Source organism: Alligator sinensis, unplaced genomic scaffold (genome assembly GCF_000455745.1).
Source record: "Alligator sinensis unplaced genomic scaffold, ASM45574v1 scaffold1216_1, whole genome shotgun sequence".
In the NCBI taxonomy this organism is placed as follows: domain Eukaryota; kingdom Metazoa; phylum Chordata; order Crocodylia; family Alligatoridae; genus Alligator; species Alligator sinensis.
Genome location: NW_005842018.1, coordinates 1,886,573 through 1,906,398, shown reverse-complemented (window position 1 = coordinate 1,906,398; position 19,826 = coordinate 1,886,573). Strand labels below are relative to the sequence as shown.

Here is a 19,826-nt window from a genome sequence, read left to right as displayed (position 1 = left end):
TGTTAGGGAAACTGGACTTCGTGTATAGTCTCTGTAAATAATATGATTACATCAATAAAATGCTTGCCTCCCTCCTTAGTTTCTCATTTTCACAGAAGCAATCTGCAAGGCCTCAAGTTTTGGCCAATGACTCGGATCAAAAGAGGTAATGGTGGGGGTTTTTTTGCTTTTTTTTTTAGTTTTATTTTTTAGAGAATAGTGAATCTTGTCAAAAGCAGCGTATTGATTTCAAATATAAATGAAAGCTGTTGCTTTAAAATCAATTTAAGCAAGCATTTGTAGAGTTTCTGATATTTCACTATCCTAGTTTCCAGACTTTCAGTCACAAATACAGTGTTTTAGTTATATTGTTTGACATTTATAGATATGTTGTTTACAACTGTAACACTGACTTTAAAAACTTTTATCAGGAAATTTTCTTAGCTTTAGCTTCTTTTTTAATAGACAACATACTTAAAAAATAGAAACCCAAACCCCAAATTCTTAAAAACGTATTTTCCATTTCTTCCTTATACTACTATTCAAACTGCAAGTGATATGATGCAAATAATGTAAAAAGCTTATTATCTTTTATAGGCTCCAGTTCATCCAAGCCTTTCAATATGTGCTTAAAATTTAAGTTCTAAGTGCATCAGTAAATTCAGCACCTAAATTATTTGTTTGGTGGGACCAGATTTTGTTCCCTTCCTGAAGTGAGGGTAATCCTACCCTCTGTCATTTTAATTGGTTTGGTGTCTGCCTCTGTAACCTGCTTCCTAGTTCCCCACATAAAATCATAGAATTATAGCATCATAGAAAATTAGGTTTGGAGGGGACCTCAGGAGGTCATCTAGTCCAACCCCTATCTGTGAGACTATTCTTCTGTTTATATTTCCTTATCCATCTGGTGTTTTCCATCTTCCATAATTTCACCTTGAAACTTTCTCTTTTAACTTTACAAGTGACTCAGGAGGATTTCTTCAGTGCTGACTGTTAAGCATTGTTTCTCTGATACTGGCTTTATCTTCCAGGCATTAATATACCAGGAGCTTAGATTCCAGGCTAAAATACTTTGACCAGGTGTACACCAGGAGCATGTTAGTGGTATTTGCTATACAAGATACTCTGCCAGCAAAACTCCCCTAGGTGTGGATGCATCTTATACTAACAAAGCTGTACTACTGCTGTATAGGGTTTTTTTTTTCCCCTCCCAGTTCCCATCTCATCCCCCAACTAAATTAAGCTATATCAGGAATGGGGTCATTCTGATAGTAACACTGCACCCACACTAGTATCTCTGGCGGATATAGCTGTGTTGGTCACAAATCATACCTCATCACTCCCCTGATCAACCTAGCTATGCCACTATAAAATTTTGTAGAGTACTGCCTGGTCTTTATTTCCCAAATCGCCTTGATTGTAACTTTGCAAACAGAAGCATTCTGTTCTGTAGCATTTTTAGTATGCTGCCCTGCTGAAAAAAATTAGCCTGATTTTTTTCAATTCATGCAGCCCGTGCAGCATATATTTTTTCTGGATCAATACTCTGGATCTGGAGCCTGTGAATAATGCAGAAGCCTCAACTTTTGCAAGTGTTACTGCACTATTGTCCCCTTTTGTTTCAAGCAGGGCATGGAATCATTCCAACCAGACCTGTAGCTACCCGATACGAGTCTTGAGCTCCCTTGGGATGAACCTTAAACACTGACTTCCTGAATTACCATTTCAAGTGGTGGGTGCAATAGAACTGAGCGAGATATCATATTCCAGCGGCTGGCATTCACTGAAACATCTGCCTTGCCTGCATTGGGCTTCTTTATGTAATTGTGCACAGCTTCCAGCAAGTCATTTGAGAATATAAATTGAGTTTCTGCAAGCTGGAACCACCTGCTTCAGATGATTTTTTGGCAAGTTCTCTTACTTACCCTCAGTCCAAGATTGTTCTTATTTTTCCAGCTGCCAAACCCACCCAGTAGCTGCAGGTTGCAGTTATTGTCACATTTAAGTTTAACTACACACATAGGATGAAAATGTGTCCATGTTGAACTATGTACTATTTTATTCCTCTCTGCTTTCCATCAGGGCTTAAGTGATGCAGATGCCACGTGCTGTTTCCGTGCAGAGAGGATGCTTGCCTGTGCATCTTCCTTATCATTAGAACACAGGCCAGGCAAGCAGGAGACTGGTTCTCTTTCCACTTCTGCCATAGACTAGCTGTGGGACCTTGGGCAAGTCACTCAAAGCCACTTTTGAGTATGTGAGCATTGCTTTTTAGGTGCTTCCTTTCTTGGGTGCTCAACTTGAGAACACATAAAGGTTCCTGACATTCAGTCGTGCTATCTGAAATAAGTGGGAGCTTGGTAGTGAACAAAGTTTGTAGGTGATCAGCATCTCTATAAAAACCATTGGGTAGATTCATTATACAGGTCTATGCTGTTGAGGAAACAAGGCCCACTCTGCATATTTCAACCTTGGAAATGAAGCAGTAGGGGACACTCAGGGGATGCCCCTGGTCCTGTACTCCAAACCTGGGTTTCTGGGCTGCTAAAGAGTAGCAGTGTGGGATGCCTCCAAGATGCCCTCCCCACCTTATTTCTGGCTTAAATGGGTACAGAGTGGAAACTGGTGGGGATAATTTCCTCAGCAGCAAGACTGAGCATTAATATCTGCTGCTAGCAGGCACAGGTATATTATTTTCTTTCCATTTCAGGACTAAGGCTCAGAGTCTCAAAGGTGTTTATGTGCCTAAATAAGAGCTAAATACATGTTTTTGAGAATCTGGGACTAAGGTCTCATCCAGCTGCTGCTGCACTAAACTTTAGAAATGCCAAAATTCCCATTTCATCTAACTGTCAGGCTATCTTCTTTGGAGATGAGTAAGCTTTGGGAACTCTCCAAAAGTCACTAGGGTGTACCTGGTTTGCATAAAATGGAAGAGATTCAAACACACAGTTGCTTAATAGGGATAAGTGGCCCACAGAGATGATAGATCCCAGTATGAAGTAGTCCATCAAGCTGCTGTGATCCAGATGGAGATGCGGGGACTTGTTCGCCTCTGAAACATAACCCTGGACAACAAGGCCATTCTGAACTGCACTGTAGATCTCTGGTTTCTCCTAGGTATGCAGGCTGCAGCATGGCTACCTCTGACTGGCTCAAATTTGTCCCACTTTAGTGGCAACCAGAGAATATTCTTATCATACAGTAGTTCCATCAAACCCATGCCACATTGATCACTGGTCTGAGAATAGTACCCAGTGGAGGAGTACAAATATGGGTGGCCAGCACCAACATATCAAACATCCCTTTTGGCAATTGCCCCTGCTAGGAGCCACGTTTAAAGGCAGTCTCTCTTCAATTAAAAGCCAGAGGGATTCAGGGGGACAACATGCAGAAACTGCACTACACTGCCTCGTCTGTGGCTACAGCATAGAGAGAATACTTCAGTCTCCAAGGCCATCTACACCCTTCTACAGCACTTAAAAAACAACCAGCCACCCATGCCTGAAATATAAAAAGTCTTGCGAGTGCAGACAGACATAATAATTGAAACGTTTCCAAGTGAAATACACTTGGAAATGTTTCATAAAGGAAATGTTTTAGCCAGAGGGCACATGTACGCCCCTGTGCTGTTCCCAGCTGGAATGTTACAAAATGCTGCAGCCTTCTCTAGCATCAGCCAGCGGCCCTAGAGCACGCTGCAGCAACCTGCAGGGACAGAAGGTAGAAGGGAGAGGAGAGCAGAGAGGACAGGTAACAACCCCGGGTTAAAACGGGAATCTGACACTTGAGCTCCAATCCCCTCTACCTTGTCTCTCCCTCTCTCAGCTGAGCAGAGAAGTAGGGGGTATGGGGCTAGAGGGACCAGCTCCAGTGGTAGTGGGGCTCTAGGAGTCAGCAGGGGTGGTTGGAGGGGTAAGCCTAGCTCCATATCTGGAAGGGGTCCCAGAAGAAAGTGTAGGGGTCACACTGGGGACCTGGTGTGGGACCCAGCAGCTAGACAGCTGGCAGACTATTCTCCCCAATCTCCCTCCATCCTCCATTCACACACAACCAAAAGTGAAACACCCCCAAAGAGTATTTCCTGTAAAGAGGTGCCAATTTTGGAGCATTTCAGCCCCTTTTGAAACTTTGCAAAGGGTTGAACATTTTGTATGGCTGCCATTTGAATCGTTTCAGAGGTTTTTGAAACACCTTAATTGTTATGTCTGTCCACGTACTTTGCATCTCTAATCCATCGACATTTTTCCATTGCTGGACTCTATTACTCTTTCCTCCTCTGTTTCCAATCTGTTTGTATCTGGAACCCCTTTCACTCTGAACTTCCAAGTCCACTGTCTTATGATCAGTTGTAGGCTTGTTTTTGTCCAGGGTGGGACTCCACTTTCCTTTGGAGAACTAGACTATTCACAGGCCTGGTCCTGTTCAGCTACTCTTTGATCTTATTGCTGGAAGTGATGAATGAGGCCACAATCTCCGGATCCTGGTTGGGTCATTAGAGAAAAAACCCATCACCTCTTGATTTGAGAGCTGGGAGGGCTGATCAAGAATCACAGGGAGATTATAGCTGTGGGAACCCAGAGTGTCAGGAGGAGATAGCCACTTCCCAGAATATAGCTGTGTGCTGGGCCCATGCAGATCATATGCTGGGGATGTACAAGGGAAGAACTGGCAGCTTCTGAAAATGGCTTCAACCTCCCTTCTGCAAGGGAGCAACACTGCTTAAGTGGGTAGGAAGGGGAGGGTGACAGGGTCAGCACATCTCAGCAGTCCCACTGGCTTGGCACTGATGAGTGCCCAATGCTTCATTGGGTAGAGTATTCCCTACAATGCTGGGGACTCAGCATGCAGAAATCTTCATCGTTGTGGTTGGTCTGGAGCATGCCTCTCTCCTCTTATGTGCATTTGGCCCTGATTACAGATCTGCATGTTTTGGGCAAGGCAGGGCATAGACACTGCATACTTTGTGGCTCTGGAGATGTGCTTTTTTCGTGAAGGTTTCCTAGCAGTTGCACTCCCAGCAAGAAGTGATCCTACCATTTTCTCCCAAGTCAAATTAGAGTATCATGCAAAGTGGAAGAAATGTGGTGAATGGCACTGGGGTGGGGGGAAGCTATACATGTGACAAAAGCTCAAAATACTAATGAAAACAATATAATAGCAGGCTTGACCTTTTCCTGACTTTCTCCTCTAATTTGCTATTTGATAGCTGTTTGCACATTCGAGAAGCAAGGAGTCAGAAAAGCAGCAGAGAAAAACCAAGTGATACCTTTACAAGTGATGCTTCTATTAGGAACCAGGGGCTGAGAACGGAGGTGAGGAAACCACCCCAGGAAGGAGCTGCAATATTCTGTTGAAGGGCTAGCTTGTTCTGTATCTCTGGGGACTGGCTGCTTCTTTACATCCTAGTCTTCATGGATATTTAATTTGCTTAAGAGTAATGCAGCCTGAATATGCACCTCACATTAGCATGAGTTTCTGAAGTAACACAGCTGTTTTTTTCTGCAGAGCCCAAGCTCTGCAGGGATTGTGAGGGCTTTGACATGGCTTCTCACTTCTGTTCTTGCACATTTATGCATGGGATGTCAAAAGCAAACCCTGCTCTTGTGGATGCAAACTCCCCTGAGTATAGGAGTGTGGTGGGACTCAGTGTAGCATCCATGTTGTGATGCAGAGCCCCGATCCATGAGGACCCTCTGTGGCAGCATTCAGGGAGCCAGGAGCAGCATTCAGGGTCGATCCTGTGGTTACCCAAAGTTGGTGTGTCAGGTTATCCCAGTGTGTAGTGATTTGGAGGGGGATTTGGCAGATACTGAATACCCTGAGCTGAGGTCTTCTTCTTCTTTCCAACTTCTAAGCAGCCCAGCTACCCAGCCTGGAGAATTTGGCCCCAAACAGCTTTTCATCCTAGAAGTCAAGTTGCTACCTGCTGCTCTCACTCCTACACATTCAGATCTTTATAGCATGGCTTTCTGGAGAAGCTGCTTCCTCCCCTCTCTCCTCCAAGCGCATCAACATAATTATCATACTATTTAAACAAATTAAGCAACTCTAAGGAAATTCTCTAGCCAAAATCCTTCTCTACTCTGTCGAGAGTATGGCTAAGTACATACAGTCAAAAAGCCAGAGGCTGAATCAATTCAATCTTCACAGGTTAGTCTAAGCTGCGTAGATTGAACCAATAAGCAAGTGAACAGGCATTCATTTTTCATAGTTTCATAGTTTCAGGGTCGGAAGGGACCTAATAGATCTTCTAGCCCGACCCCCCGCCAGGGCGGGAGAACAACCCAAAAAACACAAACAAAACCACTCACCCTAAAAACAAAAACGGGACTCAAATGAGTCCAGCCAGGTAAGTATCCAGCCTCTTCTTAAAGATCCCCAGGGTAGGGGCCAGCACCACCTCCCTTGGAAGTTGGTTCCAGCTCCTAGCCGCCCTGACTGTGAAGTAGTTTTTTCGGATGTCCAATCTGTACCTCCTCTCCATCAACTTGTGCCCATTATTCCTTGTTATGCCAGCAGGGGCTAGGGGAAACAGCGTCTCCCCCAAACCCTTCTGGTTCCCCCTAGTGAGTTTATAGACGGTCACCAGGTCCCCCCTCAGCCTTCTCTTGTGGAGGCTGAATAGGTTCAAGTCCCGCAGTCTCTCACTGTAGGGTCTGCCCTGTTGTCCCCGGATCATGCGGGTGGCCCTCCTCTGGACCCTCTCCATGTTGTCCACATCCCTCCTGAAATGGGGCGCACAGAACTGGACACAATACTCCAGCTGCGGCCTGACCAGCGTCGCATAGAGGGGGAGGATCACCTCCCTGGCTCTACTCGAGATGCACCTGTGGATGCACGACAAGGTCCGGTTAGCCCTGCCAACCATGACCTCGCATTGTCGGCCCATGTTCATCTTGGAGTCAATAATGACACCAAGATCCCTTTCCGCCTCCGTGCTCTCAAGTAGGGAGCTCCCCATCGTATAAGTGTGCTGCTGGTTCCTACTACCCAAGTGCAGCACCCTGCACTTGTCCGTATTGAAACGCATCCTGTTCCTGTCTGCCCACCCCTGTAACCTATCCAGATCCTTCTGCAATCTCTCTCTCCCTGCTAGCGTGCTCACCTCCCCCCAAATTTTGGTGTCATCAGCGAATTTAAACAGGTTGCTCTCCACCCCAACATCAAGATCGCTGATGAAGAAATTGAACAGCGCAGGCCCCAGGACCGAGCCCTGGGGGACTCCACTACCCACCTCCCCCCAAGGGCATATGATAGGAATAATTTAGGGGTTTTGTCTATTGTAACTGATACAGTGAGACTTGTAATATTGCTTTTTTGGTTTAAAAATTAAGATAGAAATTGGTCAAAATAATTGTTTCCTCTCCCTCCAAAATATCAACTTGTTGTCACTACCCCAATCTAAAATACATTTTGAGTAAAACAAAACACCTGTTTTTGGGCAGGGGGAAGATGGAGGTAATTTTATTGGTTTTTGTGTTTCCAATGCAGCGCAAAATATTGAAGAAAGCCCTTTCCAGGAAGTAGTCAAAATGTTTTACAAAGCATTTATATATTCTATTCCTCCTTTCCTTCATTGAATCTTCCTTAATTCTATGTATTTTATTGATACCCCAACTTCCCCTTTCTCTGTCACTTTTCTGAAATAACAAAGCTATCCATCTCATTTATAACTAAAATCTGGATATCATCTTCAGCTTAGCTCCCCCTATCTCATATCTCAACTCAGAATATGCCTAAATCTTGGCGATGATATGTATACAGCATTTCTAAGACTTAGATTTTCCTTCTCATCCACTAAGGTGAAGTGGGCCTGGATGTGAGATTTGCATTGCAGTTTGATTCCCTCATTTCTCTTCCTCCTCTTTATTCACAATCTGCATTTAAAATAATGCAAATAATGCATAATAAAATGTCCCTTTGACTCCATCTAAAATGCTGCTTCAGTAGTAATATTTCTTCCTCAAGTTGCTTGAATCACATCACACTTAAAACTTTTATGGATCCTTTAGAATCGTAGAGAAGTAGGAACCGAAGGAACCTCCATAGATCATCTAGTCCAGTGGCTACCAACCAGTGGATCTCGATCCACCGGTAGATCTCGGAGCCTCTTGAGATAGATCTTAGAGCCTCTTGGAGTTGATCTAAGGCTGGGGTGGGGGGGCTGAGTGCCTATGTTCATGCACTCATGTGCCCCAGCCCAGCAGGTCAGTCCATCAGGGTGGGAAGGGGCAGGGGCTAGATTGTGGCCCCTGTGTGAGGGATAGTGTAGCAGAAGCAGGAGCAGGGTAAGTTGAGTGAGGCCCTGGCTGGGTGGGACTTACCTGCTGGGGAGGTGCACCCAAATAAATTTTACTCCCTCTGCCTCAATCTGAGCCCCCCTCCTTCCCTTCCCACAGACTTACCTGCTGGGTGGAGGGAGGGGAGTGGTGGCAGCAGCACATGTTAGATCTTGGGTTGCTTTTAAATGCCAAAGGTAATCTCCTACTTAAAAAGGTTGGAGACCACTAATTTATTCAACCCCCTGCCTGAGGCAATATTATCCCAGTCCAAATCCATTGTCTAACCTATTAGCAAAATCTTCACAGTCAACCCTGAGACAATCGCAAGACTGCAACCTAACTAGCCACAGGTAAAGCAGAGGGAACACAGCAACCAACATCCTGCTGTTAGAAAAGGTTGTTAAAATATACTCAAGGGGAGTGTCCAGAGGAGTGGGGACATGCACTGTGCAGCACTGAGCACCTGTCTACAGCTCTGTGCATGACACACACCACAGATGCAGGCATTCCCCACACTACTACATCACTGTTCAGGGTGAGAGGGGTTTGACCCTGGGAGATCCAGGAACCAAAAAACCCATACCTAAAAAGCAGGCCAGTTCATGTGGCGGTAGTGCTCACCACCCAAAACCAGTTCCTGGCTAGCTAGAGCCATGCTCCAGCTTCTGGCAAGGCTCGCTGCTACAGGATCACCATGGCTGTAGCTTCCAGAAGCCCTCAGGACCCCAAGTAAGGCTTCTGCAGCCATCGTTACTTACCTTTGCACCCCTTGCCCTGATGGCGTCTCCTCGTCTTCCTGCAGCCCCCTCCCCCAGCGAGTCTAGTTTAAAGCTCGCCGTACGAGATCAGCCAACCTGGAAGAGAAGATACGCTTGCCATACGTTCATTTTTGATCCCAGAAATGCAGCCAAATGCCTGCAGTGGCCCAAGCCAGAAGCCCGGGGCAGGGGGCACTGCAGCATGCCTCCCTGCTTGGCTGAAGCAGACAGCTGGACCAAGGCTAGCCCACCCACCCTGCAAGGTGGGGTTTGTGGAGAAGGTGCAAGGCATTCTGGAGGGCATCTGGGGCAGAAGTTCAATAAACAGATTTAACCTAAATAAGTTAAGTCTGATGGATGATCCATCCAGGTTTACCGGTTTCAGCCAATTTGAAAGTGGTTTATGTGCTCTGAACTTCTGTTGTGTTACAGATTTGAACCAGTTTTCAATTACTTATACCTGTTTATGTGCAATTTCTGTCCCTAGCCTAAAACAGCATGAGAATCCAATGGGTTTCATAGATTTCACAGACGTTAGGACTGGAAGGGACTTTGGAAGATCATTGAATCCAGCCCCCTCCCCCAGGGGCAGGAAGTCAGCTGAGGTCATAGGATCCCAGCAAGATAAACATCCAAATTTCTCTTGAAGGTGTTCAAAGTAGGTGCTTGAACCACCTCTGATGGCAGGCTATTCCAGGCTTTGGGGGCTCGGACAGTAAAGAAGTTCTTCCTTATGTCCAGCCTGAAACGTTCTTGCAGTTTATAACCATTCGACCTTGTCATTCCTTGGGGCGCTCTGGTGAACAAATGTTCCCCCAGATCTTGGTGAGCACCCCTGATAAACTTATAGGTGGCCATCAGATCACCCCTGAGCCTGCGCTTTTCTAGGCTGAAGAGTCCAATGGCTCTCAGCCTGTCATCGTAGGGTCTGCTTCCCTGACCTCTGATCATGCGCGTGGCTCTTCTCTGGATTCTCTTAAGCTTCTCCACATCCTTTTTGAATTGTGGAACCCAAAACTGGATGCAGTACTCCAGCTGCGGCCTCACCAAGGCTGAGTACAACAGGCGAATGAATTCCTGGGATTTGCTTGAGAAACATCTATGGATGCATGCCAGCATTTTGCTCGCTTTACTAGCAGCAGCATCACATTGAGGGCTCATGTTCATAAGGTTCATAAGGCTCAGGCTCTGAGGAAAGCAAGGATGTTGCCAAGAATGATCCTACCCTATGCCCAATTTTCTCTTTGCTGACTTGGGTGTGAGAGCTAGAGTAAGACTAAAGCCAGAAGAATCAGTCAGGGTGCAACTGGCATCAACATCCGGTTCTCTCTTTAACCAACTTTAATTTATATAGTCCAGTTTGTGGAGTCCAATCTTGCTCCCCTTACTATCCAGACAAGTAAAAGAATGTATATGGCCCCCATTATCACAGGATCACAAAGCACCTAATAGTCATTTAACACATTTATCCTCTAATACCGCTTTGAGCCAGGATTGTGCTGTTATCCCTGATACAGATGGGAACCCCAGACACGGAGAGATGCAGGCCAACTCTATGCACAACTTTTATACAGTTATGTCATTTAGGAGCATGAGGGTTTTTTTATATATATAATGGTACAAGTGCTGGTGTAGACGCAGTTATACTGGCATACTTATGCCTGGAAAAATTAATTCTCATACTGCACAGTATGATTAAAACCACATGACTTCTGTGTCTACACAAATCTTGCATGATATGCCAAAAGTCATGCTAGAAGTGTGTGGCAGAGGAGGGAACTGACCCCAGGTCTATCCCCGCCTTAGGCCCACAAACTACTGGTTTTCTTCAGCTATGGATCTGGGCCAAGGAAACTGCTCCAGGGGTAAGGCAAGTAGCATTTGATTATTTGGATTTGATCACGCGCTACACAGAGTCACCCTGCAATATCCAGGGTGTTTTCAGTTTCCCTGTAAAGTCTAAATTTCCAGGGTTTCATGGCCATGTGAGCTGAATATTATTAGAAGGAATGATAATATTTTAGAGGCTGTTCCCTTGTATATGCGGTGGTGTTACAATGAGTTACAAGCCAAGGCAGGCAGAGTTCAGGAGAGAAAATTGCTAATAAGTTCAGTCATTTTAGATATTGGAGGTAGCGTTGGTTCTAAAACTTCTGTCGTGTAAGCAAGAATCACCTCACCCACCCACACTTGCTAAATATTTAGTCATTTTTAACAAGTTAAACAAAGCCCTTTGATTGGATTTATGCTAATAGCTCTCCTGTAGGCATTTCTAATTCATTTACATTTCATTTTAAAATTGCCTGTGTACATTTCTGATGTGCACTAGCACCATTAGCAGATAAAAAGGAACAAGTAACAGGTCACAGACGCCACAAGATGGCAATAGTTGAAGAGCAATTTGTTTCAGGAAGAAGCTGTCTGGCTTCTCTAGCAAACCTGTGCTGTATTTAGAAGGGCACCACACCAGAAAGGTCTGTTTGTGCATTAACCTTAGCACTTACGTGGCATTTTCATTCGGCAAGCTCAAAGTAATTTCTAGAAGGGGTTTTCATTCCTCTTTTGCAGAGGAAGAAAAGAAAGAGAGAAAAGACAAGTCACTCACCCAAGGTCACTAGCAGAGCTAGAAACAGAATCCAGGTCTCTCGGTTCCTGGTCTTCTGTTTCATCCAACATACCCTGCTGCCAAATCTATGCAACCGTGGGTAACTTTGGGAGGAAAATAAACACTATAGAGCACGTAAGCAACAGGATCACTGTTGCTTCCCACAGGGGAGTTCTTCAGCGGGAGAATTACAGGTCCTATTCTGGTCATAAAAAACTCAACACACTTTCCCTGCAAAAAAACTCATTTGGTTTGGCTGCAAAGTGTGCCACTGAGCAGAGCTCCACTTTTCGGGACCCTAACGCCTGGCAAGTGAACAAACATTCACTTTTGATTCTGGAAATGCAGCCACATGTCTGCAGTGGCCCAGGCCAGAAGCTGGGGGGGCACTAGAGCATGCTTTCCTGCTTGGCTGGAGCAGACCGCTTGGCCCAAAATTAGCCTGCCCACCCCGCAAAGTGGGGTTTGCAGGGGAGGTGCAAAACATCCTGGGATTGGGGGACTGTGAGTTAACTTGAATCTGGAGGGCATCTGGGACAGAAGTTCAATAACTCGATTTAACCTAAATCAGTTAACCTATATCACCTACATCCATTCAGATTTATCTTAAACTGATTTTGGCCATTTTAAAAGTGGTTTGTGAGCACCACATTTCTGTTATGTTACAGATTTGAACTGGTTTCCAGTCACTTACAGGCTAGGGACAGAAGTTACATGTGAACTGGTTTAAGCGATCCGGTTTAACTGGTTTAAACCTGTAATGGAACATAAGTTCAGTGCACATAAACGAGTTTCAAAATGGCTGAAACTGGTTTAAGGTAAACCTGGTTGAATGTAGTATATCAGGCTTAACTGATTTGGGTCAAACTGGTTTATGGAACTTCTGTCCCAGACCCCTTTCTGAGTTAAGTTAAATCAGAGTCCCCCAACATCCCAGCATGCTTTTCAGCCCTGGGCTGGGCTGTGCTGTCTGCTCCAGGGAGCAGGTCTAGCCCCGCCCCTCTGCTCCCTAGCCAGAGCAGGGGTGGGGGCGTGGCCAGACACCACCCACATGGCCTTGGGGGGGGCAAAGGGGCACGGAGGGGGTTTATTCCCCCCTCCCTCCTCTCTCCCCCTGGGGACTGCAGCCAGGGTCTGCCTGGCCGAGGCAGAGCAGCCTCTGTTAGGATCCTCCTCCCCTCCCCACTCCAGCAGCAGGGGCAGGGGCATGGCCAGACTCCGAGCCCAGCTGGGGTCCCTGTGCCGGTGAAACAGAGGGGAGACAGGGGAGTTTAATCCTCCTCCCTGCCCCCTTCACCTGAGGCGCTGCCTGGGTTGGTGTCTGACCATGTCGGCCCCCCCCCCCGGGACAAGCCTGGCAAGGGCTGCTTCCCCCTCCAGGCACATCCCGGCTGGGGGCCCTGCCGGCCAGGTGCGGGTTTAAACTCCTCCCCAATCACACTTAGTGGCCTGCCGGGGCCTGGCCACCCCCTGCCCGCCCCTGGTCAGCTTCCCTCCAGCCTTGTGGTTGCTGTCGAAGGGAAGGGAGGGCTCAATCTAGCACCCCCCACCGGCTTCTGGCCTGAGCCACCACAGGCATGTGGCTGCATTTCCAGAATCAAAAGTGAATGGCTGTTCACATGCAAATAGGTTCAATCTATGCAGGTTAGACTAACCTGCAAAGATTGAATTGATTCAGGCTCAGGCTTTTTGAATAGCTGTATGTAGCCATACCAGTTTATATGTAATTTCTGTCCCTAGGCCAGATGTCTGAATGCATGTGTGGTCAGGGAACCCAAAACACCCTGTTACATCTATATTCTAGAATTTTCTCAGCTCTCCTAAAAACTTAATTGCATATAGCCATCATCCTACCGACAGCAGTGGCCAATATGTGACGCTTAACGTGGCGGCAAAAAAACAAAAAAAAAAAAGAAGGAAATCCAGATACCAAGTTTGGGGGATGCCTTCACAGCCCCCTAGGTGACCAAACAAAGCCCCCTAGCACAGGATGAATTAAGTATGACATAAATATAGTGCAATAAATAAAGCCCCTTGATCAGGATTGTGTTAATAATGTAGTTGGGAGCTTAGTATCCAGGCCATTTAAAGAGCCACGTGCCTCAGATCTTACTTGCTCAGTTGTTCATGAATATATGTTTTACTGAAATAAGTCCTGTTCCAAATAGGACCGTGTCTCAGCCCAGCAGAGGAGCTCACTGGCACCGTGCGGCCCAGCAGAGGAGCTCACTGGCACCGTGCGGCCCAGCAGAGGAGCTCACTGGCACCGTGCGGCCCAGCAGAGGAGCTCACTGGCACCTGCCACAAAGCACAGATAGGGCCAAGGTATTTATTCCATAGCAAATGGAGGCATTCCCAGAACTCCTTCTCCTTGGTTGAAGCAAATGACTTTGCTTATAAACAAAAGGTTCAGAGTGATTATATATTTATCTCCTCAATTCGAGTAATGCAATTCTTCCCTCGCTAGAGTCCTTGAGTCTCTACTCTGAGACTGTAGTGCTTTGTTGTCTGACTGGAACAATTGGTAACGTAATGGCTTGACTAGGAACCGTGAGCGGCTAGAGACAGGATTTTCAACCAGGAGCACAAGCAAAAGTTACTGGAAACTCAGTAAGAGTGCTCCCCAACTAGCAGTGATCCTCTGCAGGCCTCAGCCTCTCTCACAATAGGTCAGGCTAATTCTCAGGGAAAACCCCCGTTCAATGGGGGCCAAGGCTTCTTTGGAAGGCCAAGGTAGTTCAGGAAAAGGGGAATGCTGAGGAAAGAGGAAGAAATGAGGGCAGGGCAAACCATATGACATATGCTCACCCTCCCCTTGCTGCAACCTTGCAACATGCTTCTACTGCCGTGAGCAGCTCATGCAGATTTACTACCTCCCTACTCACGCCACAGCGTTTAACATAGCTGCTGCATCTGCAATTGTCCAGCCAGCATTGGGTCAGTTGTAAGTGGCACCAGTCCATGCCCCTGTGCTCACACACCACGTAACCTTCTGCCAAGCTGGAGGCAATAGGAGAGGAATCAAGAAAGAAGTTATGGAGGGATAAAAACTTAATGATGGGCTTAAGAAGCAAAGGGGGAGAGAGAAAAAAAGAGATGTAATGGCCAGTCCTCATTCTCTGGCCACTGGTTTGTCCTGGAGCCCCAAGGAGTCCAGGCAGGGACGAGCAGCCAGTGGGTCACATTGTTGCTGTTACAGGTGGCCTGGAGGAGTCCCCTTTTGAGCTGGGGCTGTGCAGTGCACTAACCACTAGATGAGACTGCTTCCCCAAGGGGCTTTTGAGATGTTAAATGAAAGATCTCCAGCAATCAATCACGCTCAATAAAGGGTAGATGAGTAGCGGTGCTCCAGCTCGTTGCTGTAATAGATATTAAATGCAAAATCTATGTTAATGCACTGAGGTTTGGCACAGTTTATGCTCATAAGGTTGTGCAGTCAGGAAGGTGATGCCCTTAGAGGCAGAGAAGTCAGGAAATGAAACAGTTCTCTTGGTGAGATTAACTTACCCAAATTGTACATCTGCATACAGTCATGTGCTTACTAATTGGACTGAACCCGTTTATCTTTATGCAGCGATGCATGTATCCTGTGGTTGGGATGGAGCTCTTCTGAGAGTCTTGAAGTCTAGTGCTTCCTTGAAGAACAGCTGTTCAGATGGTGTCCTGTACTGTGGGCCAGGGAGGACCACATCAAGACTATTACAAGTGAAAGTGAAGTCAGACTCTCAGCTGAGGTAAAGTGAACTCTGTGGAGCTACACTGATAAGCAACAGCTGAGGATCTGCGTCAACTTTTTAAACTGTCACCCCTGCAAACTGCGCCTTACCCAGCACATGCAGCACCAAGCCATAGCTGCTGCTCGAGCCTTGTAGAAATGCACTAAAAGCAGCAGGTGATGCTGCATCCATTACATCTCTGGGCAATCTGTTCCAGAGGCTTGTTGCCCTCAATGCAAAAAATACTGCACCTCATTTCTAGTCCAAATGTTCTAGCTACAGCTTCCAGCTATTGGTCTCACTAGGTGTGTCTATATGGTGCAAGACAGTGTTAGGCCAGAACTAGATCTACATATGCTAGCTTTGCAAATAGAAGGCATACAGATGCATCAGTATAGTACTGCATCCAGGGTATTAGGTGACTACTTAGATTAGGGACAGCACCTTGCTGATATGTCTATACTGCTTCCAGTTCTGAAGCTAACGCATGCTGGCATGGCTTAGGTATTTCTGCATGGCACTGTCTTGCACTGTGTGGATTGTATACCAGCTAGATGGTTTAAAGTGAACCTGGGGTATCTGCACAGCACTGCATTTTGCCCTGAAGTCATACCCATTACCTCTTTTTTCTAGATTGAGGAGCTGCCTATAGAGATCTCTTTCCCAAGATGATATTTATAGACCCTAATCAAATCACCTCTTCTTTTGGACAAGATAAATCAGTTGAGCTTCATAAATCTCTGCCCTGTCTCTCTCAAACAGCCAAGTTGTACAAGGAAAGGGGGAGAGAAGCAGATATGTTTAGTTTGGAGAGAGGGGACAGTAACAGCAGCTTTTTAGGCTGCCATGAAGAAGAGGGAGAACAGCTAACCGTTTTCCCTTGCTACAGAGGGCAAGACACGAGGCAATGGGTTTAAACTGCAGCAAAGCAGATTTGGATAAAATCTCAGGGAAAACATCCTTACTGTAAGATTAGTAGGACAGTGGAATAAGCTGTCCAGGTAAACCATGGAATCTGCTTCCTTAGAGGTTTTCAAGAGGCTGGATAAGCATCTGGAATGCAGGCAACCTGCCCTGGGAGTGAGCGTCAGGAGCTGAGGTCAGGAACTAGTTAGGAGTCAAATTAAGGTGAGGAAATGGAAAAATGGGCTGAAGAGTTATGGGTCAGCGACAGGGCCAGGAATCCCAAGTCTAGGTCAGGACTGGGGAGGGGGCAAGGTAAATGCAGAGACCACGGCAGAAGCTGAGGGCTGGGAGCACAGGAATTAGGACTGGAGCTGGGAGGTAAGGGAATGCAGGAAACAGGGCAGGAGCAGGAGGCAAATTCACAACTGCAGTGAGCAGGGCAGAGCTGCCAGCTCTGCTGGCACTGAGTAGCTGAGGTCCTCCGGGAGGATGGCCCTTATACCCTGAGGTCTGGCTTCCTGGAGCCAATCAGGTGTTCAGGCACAACTGGACCCAAACAGGTGGCTTGTGGCAGGCCTTGGGCTTGGTGTAAGCCGTGGGTAGGCAACGTTTTTGGCCGGAGTGCCGAAAAAATCACAACGTCTACCTTGTAAGGTGCCAGCATGTGAGGAAAACAAAACCAGGGTGAGGGGTATATGGCAGGATGTGCTGCATATTAATATAGTTAATAATTATAAATGTTGCTTTTTTTTAAACCATAAATACCAGGTTTTCTAAAAATTCTAAACCTGGTGACAATAAATAAAACGTCACGTACTATCTTTGTTGTTGTGTAATTTTTTTGTTAATCGTGTTGTGATGAGAGAGAGAGAGAGAAAAAAGAGAAAGAGACAAAAAGGGGAGAAAAAGAGAGAGGGGAAGAGGAAGAAAAAAGAGAGGAAAAAGGAGAGGAGAAAAAGAGAAAAAAGGAGAGAAGAGAGAGAGAGAACTAGATACGCACACATACACATGGATGGAGAACCAGACACACGTGCACATACACACGCGCAGAACCACCCACACGCAAACACAGAGAACCAGACACACACACACACAAACACACCCAGAACAAATGCATGCACATACACATGCCCAGGACCAGACACACGCGTGCCTGCATGCACACACAGACGCACACAGAACCAGACACATGCATGCAGACAGAAACACAGAACCAGACACACGGATGCACATGCACACACACAGACACAACCAGAGACACACACACACGTGTGTGTGTGTGTGTGTGTGTGTGTGTGTGTGTGTGTGGGACCGCATGGCTAGGCTGCTGGGCCGCAGGACAAAGTCCGATCTGACGATGCCCCAGGCCTGTTGAAGCTCCTGTGCTTTCCTGGGGAGCCAGCCCCCAGGCTGTGGTGTGGCATGCTGAGGCCCCGGCTCTGGTCCGTCCATAAGCCAGCTGCAGGGGCAGCACTGGCGGAGGCTTGGGGTGTCTATAGACAACCCAAAATTTGCCTTAGCCCCCGTGTAGCCAACCCTCCCAGCACTGCTGCCGCCCACCCACAAAGGTTGAGCCCACAAAGGTGTGATGCTCCTGGCAGGGGCAGCACCAGCCTCTTCCCAGTGGTGGGGCTGGGCTCAGAGTGGGCAGGAGCAGGGCAGGCTCAGTTACACAGGGCAGATGGGCAGCGGCGGTGCTGGGAGGGATGGAGCCCTGCACAGACCCCACCACTGGGAAGAGGCTGGTGCTGCCCCTGCTGTGGAGCCCCGGCATCAGGTCCCTACCACTGCTGGGTGCATATGTGCCTCAGAGCAGATGGTGTGGGAGGAGCTGGGATTGTGCTCCCTTAGGACCCTGCCCTGCTGTCCACTCTGAGGAACGCATACAGCCACCAGTGGTATGGAGCTGATGCCAGGGCTCTGGAGCCCGGTGCAGCTGTTTGCAGCCTCCCGGCTACAGCCGGCCCAGGCTCTGGGTAGCTGCTGGCTGCCATGAGGCCTGGGTTGCTTGCAGCAGGGCTTGCAGCCTCTCAGTCACCTTTGGGACCAGCCTGGCCTCCGTGGCTGACAGCAGCTGCCCAGAGCTGAGGCTGGCAATGGCGTGCCTAGCAAAATGGCCTCACATGCCATGCTCTGGCACATGTGCCAGGGGTTGCCGACATCTGATGTAAGCCATTAATGCTAATGATCATCATCAGCAACAAGGATTCTGCAGGCCAAACTATGGCTGAAGTTACACAGGGGCAGCCCCAGCTGTTTTCGGGTCACAGCTCCTGCAAAGCCAGGACTCACGTGAGTACTCCCACTGACCTGAGTGGAATAAAAAGTGCTTTAACTGCGTCAAACCTGGAACAACTGGCCCTGTTTTATTTCACTTATCAGGAGTGTGGTGCTTGTGCTTCTGTCGCCAAGCTAGGCCAGACAGGAAAAACATCCACAACTTAGGATAGCTCAGAACATTACGGAGCAAGCACAGAGAACTGCAAAGCAACATGTCACGTAACGTGCCATTAGAAAGTGGCTGCTTAGCCCAGAGGGGCATTTATGTTGCTGCATATTAGAATGTGCCTAGAATGGGAGCAATGACAAATGCTATGGTAACTGGAAGGTAAGAGGCTGATAAAGGTCCAGTCTACTGCATGATCTTACCTGTAGCCATTCTAATTGAGAGCAGAGAAATGCTGGGGTGTACTAGTTAGATTATATTAAATGCACACAGGCAAAACAGTTGGAGGTGTGATTATCTACCAACTGCCCTCTTGACACTGTGCTGTGAACCCAACCGTCTAATTCTTACTCACCGTGGTGAACATTTAATACCTGAATTAGAATTTGTGCCCATGAATAATCCAGTGGAAGGCAATGGCACGCTCACATGGGTAAGTACTTCTTAACAGAAGCACAGGATACACACTTAGGCTAAAGATGACTCTGAGCACATTCCAGTGATTCCCTAAAGAAAAATAAAGATACAGATATAAAAAACATGTGAACCGTCATCATTTACTCATCAGCTGCAGTAAACAAAGGCAGGCAATGCTGACGATTCTGTGTTAAAGTTTACTGTACTGTAATTTGACATTTGATTTGACTTTATTTACATCAAGAGAATAAAGACATCATTTATATCAAGAGGCTGTATTCAGACTCATACTGTGAATGCAGGCTCAATATATTTTCTCAGGTCAACAGGCCAGGTAATTTGGGGGGGGGTGCGGGGGGCAGTGAGGTTTCACCAGAAGTAAATTTGGACTGTCATGCCTGCTTCCTCTCAGGTCAATGTTCTTTTCCTAATGATGGCTGAGGTCTGATACACAAGTCTGTGGCAGGAGAGACTTTAACCTCTCTGGACAGTCCATCACTGACCTCCGAGTAGCTGTTCTTAGACAACAAAAGTTTAAAAATGAACATAAAATTGTGGAACAAGAAATCATCCACAGACTGGATTGTGTTAAGTATGGTCTAAACAGGGACTATGGATACTTATCCCATGTCCTGGATTAGCTTCTGTGATCCCCTTGGGTGGGTTTATTACTTCTTTGCCTCTCCCAACATTGCTCCCCCTCCCTCCTCTCCC

The 19,826-nt window shown here is 46.9% G+C and overlaps 1 long non-coding RNA gene across 2 annotated transcripts in view; it reads left to right on the top strand.

The window, feature by feature from the left end:
* LOC102370789 overlaps positions 1-16,953 on the top strand; it is a 29,478-nt gene extending 12,525 nt beyond the window's left edge. The window contains exons 3-5 of one of the 2 annotated variants that reach the window (XR_003093695.1): positions 5,189-5,294; positions 13,796-13,952; positions 15,202-16,953. This is a non-coding gene — a long non-coding RNA (uncharacterized LOC102370789). The remainder of the gene's footprint in view (positions 1-5,188; positions 5,295-13,795; positions 13,953-15,201) is intronic. The other variant, XR_323647.2, reaches the window with a different exon arrangement.
* Positions 16,954-19,826: the final 2,873 nt, after the last annotated feature.